Below are 5,397 nucleotides of genomic sequence, written 5' to 3' on the forward strand. Positions count from 1 at the left end.
ATATATATATATATATATATATATATATTGAATTATATGTGAATATTTTGTAGTTTTTATTTTTATTTTTTTAGATAAATATTTTATGGTTAATGATGAGTCAAGTTGTTTCATTCAAAAACGTTTTCTGATTGGTGATGACATATTTCCACCCTGGGGCGCAAAAATCTTTGTCCATCTCGTTAAAAGTTGTACATGTGCAGTTAGCTCCTTTTCATTACAAGAGATAGGACTGGTCTGGGCGCTCCTCTCCTGCGCTCAGAGCTGAATGCACGTTACGGATCATGCTTTCAGAACAGATCATGCAGTGACGCTCACAACCAGGCTATGTGTGAGAGGCTAGTCTAGCTGCTGCAGGTAGGCTTTAAGCCATTGAAAGCCCTTTATCTAATGACTATGTTGCCATTTCTGACTGATATGCCTCTCAACTTTTAGATGTCTCTGTTTGTGAAAAAAAACTTCAGCTGACTGTGTATTCTAAAAGTGGGAACTAGTGAGTTTGTTTGTTTTTGTTTGTTTCTGGAGCTAGCATGCTAGTACTAGCCTTCAGGTTATTGTATTGGGCTCTGTGATAAATCAGTGCTATTGCTACATTTATTTGAATGTGGTTTTAGAAAAAATAATTATCAAACATTAGTACTTTTCTATACTAAATGTCACTGCTGGTATTGTTATACTTTTTCTGAACACCTGCATTTGTATTGAGCTGGATAATGAAAAATAAGCTTCTTGCAGTAAGCAACTAGCTCCTAATTTTAACACTGAAGCATTTAAATTGAAGGTACATTGAGATGGTGAAATTATATTTATTATTAACTTTTTATTTAACCAGGCAAATCCCATTGAGATCACAGATCTCTTTTGCCGGAAGGCAGCCTAACATATGTTTCTGGTCAGTGGGAGGAAACCGAAGCACCCGGAGAAAACCCACACAAGCATGAGAAGAACATGCAAACTCCACAAAGAAAGATCCCAGGTCCAACTGGGGATTGAACCCAGGACCATCTTGCTATGAAGCAATAATGCTAACCACTGAGCCATTGTACTGCCATTGTATAGCAATATAGTCATAGCTGCTATCTATATTGTGTGCTAAGATAGGACCTTTAATATTAGGAATATTTATCCATCCATCCATTATCTTTACCCGCTTATTCCATTTTGGGTCACGGGGGTCGCTGGTGCCCATGTCCAGCAATCACTGTGCGAGGGGCGGGGTACACCCTGGATGGGTCGCAAGTCCATCACAGGGCCACATAGAGACAAACGAGACAAACAACCATTCACTCTCCCACTCACACCTAGGGACAATTTAGAGTTACCAATCAGCCTAACATGCATGTTTTTGGTCTGTGGGAGGAAACCGGAGTACCCGGAGAAAACCCACGCATGCACGGAGAGAACATGCAAACTCCACCCAGAAGGCCCCTGGACCAGGAATATTTAAGAATACTCAAATAATGAGCTTGATTCTATTTATATTATGAACTTTTATTACTATAGTAATGAAGATAAAACATGCACTGCTTATATTTATGATGGTTTTCGATATTGATAAAACCCAGGGTTATTGATTATTAGATCTGTTACACACAAGCCAGGTTCCTGTTTCCATGTCTGTTGCTGAGCTGACCAGACCAGATCTGATAATTAGAGAACCAGCCAATAATGTGATCTGAGAAACTAATTTCAGAGAGCTTATGACCTAAGATGTCATGGTCCACAGTGTCAAAAGCTTTACACAGGTTTGAATAAATTGCAGCACAATAATCCTAAGCACCCAGTGCTTCAATGACATCATTAAAAACATTCAGTGAAGCTGTCATTGTGCTGTGTTGTTCCCTGAAACCAGATTGATGGAGAGGTAAGATGTTAAATGAGTCCAATTATTGTACCACTGTGTGTGCAGTGTTAGCAAAATACCTCATAAAGTACTGAACAGATTTCAATGAAACTTTCAGAAATATTAATATTTGTACATCTACAACTTTTGGAGGCAACCCAATTGATAATAGCTGCCACAGCCAGCTGAGTTGACCTTAAACTAAAATGACTAACAGTCAGTTTTACAAATCTTAGACCAAAATGTGATGTATCTGAGAGTAATTCTCAACGCATACTCTTAGCATTCATTTAAACGTTTTTTTTTTAAGTTTAACCAAAATGGCTACAATGACATTATTTCTTATCATGAGATAAACTTAATTTTAAACGAGTGAAATTGTCATAATCTGTTTTTCTGTTATTTAGTTCCTTGAGTCTGTTCTCCTTGTGGTTTGGTTTCATATACCTTTTTTTAAATTCAGCCCTGTGTTCTCTGTGCCAAATCTCATCTTCACCCTCAGTCATCCTCTCCAGCCACTTATCATTCAAACCTGTTCCCACTGTGTAATCACCCAGTTGCTGTCTCTTTCCGATCACCTCTGTTTTATTTAAACCTTCCATGATCACCACCCAGTCGTAGGGTTCATTGTCTCCCTGCTTGATGTCCCGGTCCTCCTTGTAGTGCTCACCCCTGCTCCTTGTGTTCTTGTGATCCCTGACTTTTTTAGTGTTTTTTTTTTTTTTTTTTTTTTTTGCTGCCAAGTCAGCCTTTTTATTTTCTTTATTTAAATAGTTTATTTCACTTAAGCTCCTTGTGTCTGCGGCATCTGGGTCCTACCACTTTGCTGACCACAGTAGAAATATAGCCCAAGATAGGCATTAGTTCATGGATTTCTAAGCCAGTATGTTCTATAGATTTGATTTTATGTGATTTTATTTTATTCGTTTTCAAAAGAGTTAAACATACCCTCAAACACATTTTCACTAGTAAAAAAGAGGAACAACATTGATAGCAATGTTATTTCAATATCAAACTCATGACATCTGCTTATAATGACAAATAAAAAAAAACATGTAAAACAATATGTTAAATGTCTTGTAATTTCTTATAGTTTTGTCACATAGCTGTAAACACACTAGTGATTGCAGGCCTGCGAGGCGCAGACAGAGGAGGAGCATAAAGTTTGTGTGAACTGTGTAAGAGGTGTTTCACCCTCTCTGAGAAGAAAATCATGTCAGATCAGCAAATTAATTCACAACAACTCATCTCTGACTCCTCAGATCAACAAGATGTACAACCATAACATAAATGTCCATACATACCTATGTAAAGTTGTATGTAAATGTGGGACAATGACAGCTGTGGTGCTGCAGGAGGACGTCACCAACAGAAAAATTTAGAGTCAGCGAGTTTTCAGGGATCACACCGACCAAACACTGATCAGGTATTTCTCAGCTGTCCCTGAGCCGGGCCAGCTGGATGGGATGACTTCATTCATATGATTACATTGACGTATAAATTGTCTCCACACCGCAGAGGAAATACTTTGTTGATTCTCTGTGACTCGTTTTGTCACATCAGCTATTTAAATAATAAATTTTTAAGTTTCCATCAAGCTCCTGGTGCCTTTGTGTTTACAGTAATGATTTATTAAAGGCGTAGATAAAGTTGTAAATGCTTTAGATAGGCTCCGGCAAAGCTGCGTCCCCTGGTTTACTTCATTCAACAGCAAAACACATACACCTTTATACGTGTGGCAAATGTTTTTACACCCCACTACTTATTTAGGAGCATCTCTGACTCACATTCAATAAAATTCTTTATTTTGTTGGATCTTGACATAATTTTTTAACATGCAGATATGAAAATCCCACATGCAAAACATATTTGCATCTATTTAACATATTTAGATTGGGTGATGATGATTGGGATGTACAAAGGAAGTGTGCTTGGACTCGCGTGTATGCACAGTTTCATAAATCTGGATTTATTTGTGCGTACGCTGTTTTCTTGATTTAAGCGTATGCCATGTTTCAGTAGGAAATCCATGCAGGTCTTTGTACACGAGACCCCAGGTGAATGGCCATCCTGTAGTTTTATTGGTTGGCTGTCACGGAGGTGTCAGTGGAAAGGAAGAGAGTGAGACACTAGTAAAGGAAATGTTAAAAGTATGACTTAAACATGGTTTATGGTTTGCACTCAAGAGAACAAATGTGTGACTGTTCAGATGAGACAGAATTGGACCATATATACCAAACCACAATTTTAGCAACCATCATATAATCAGTGCCGTTATTACCAGACCTGCCCACATACAGTTGACAAATCACTAGCCATGCCAGCAGTCAGCCAGCAATGCCAGCTCGAATCCAGATCTGCCCCAAACCTGTCTGATTGTAGGACTGTGCATGAATCCAGTGATGAGGAAAGGTGCCTAGCTGAGGTAATTGTAGCATTTCATATATATATATATATATATATATCTTGGTTTTCATCCTGACCTGAGACTAAACGCTGGTTCTCAGCCAGTTACCATCATGTACTGTTCAGTGTGTACTTCTGACACAAGAACATTGTAACATATGGCAAACTGGATTATTTCTTTCTTTATTTTGTTCTTACTTTTGTTTGCAATATTGAATGTTGTTGTTTTTTTTTTTTGTTTTGTTTTTTTAAGGCTTTTAGACAGTATCTTTGTCTAATGATTGGGTTTACAGCTATAAATTTGGGCCTTTGTTCTCTTTTCCTTCATAAAATTCTGCTGGCCAGTTGTGACTTAGAAAATGAAAATAGGTTAATCTGTGCCACTATTAAAATAATGAATGACAAAAGCAAAGATTAGTACCAGAAAATAGTTCAGCTATAAATTTGTAGAATAAATAAAAATTATTGTTAAAAAGATTCCTTCTTCAAAACAAAAGAGTGGTGTTGTAGTCGATTTAAAAGACATATATGTCACAATAATAAACTGATTGGACCTTTCTGGTGACTTTTACTGCACAAGACAGAGACTACAGTGTGAATATTTCAAAAATGCATGAAAATGTTATTTCTGCTTTGTTGCAGTAAATCATTTAAAAAAAAGGAAATAATGTCAAATGTAATAAAAAATAGATTAACTATATAATTTCCAATTGTTTAAATGCACTGATGATCCAAACACAGGTGTGTATTAATTAGTGGATTTGTAAGAAGCTGACAGAGGAGCAGAAGGGAAACTCAGAGGCCAGGTGTAAAACCTGCGGCCTGTCGTTGGAGATCTGGAAACTTGTCATTGATCCCCCAAACACACCAGATGGGAATGACAATTCATTCTAAGATTCAACAGATTCAAGCTGAAAAAAAAAAAAAACTCAACAGAAGTACATGTTTCGGCCTCTGTGCCCTTCTCTTAAGAACCACAAGTATCTGTGATTCTATGTGTCACAGGAGTAAATATGAACAGCACAACACAGAAAGACAAGTTCAGTGCTTTTATTTACAGTGAATAAATCACAGGAAGTTATCAAGAACCCTGGGAGCAAGGAGAAGGGCCTGCACTGAACTTTAGCAGGAATATATACATACGTATA

The sequence above is a fragment of the Nematolebias whitei genome, chromosome 4 (genome assembly GCF_014905685.2).
Source record: "Nematolebias whitei isolate Nwh7 chromosome 4, NemWhi1, whole genome shotgun sequence".
NCBI classification, from domain to species: Eukaryota; Metazoa; Chordata; class Actinopteri; order Cyprinodontiformes; family Rivulidae; genus Nematolebias; species Nematolebias whitei.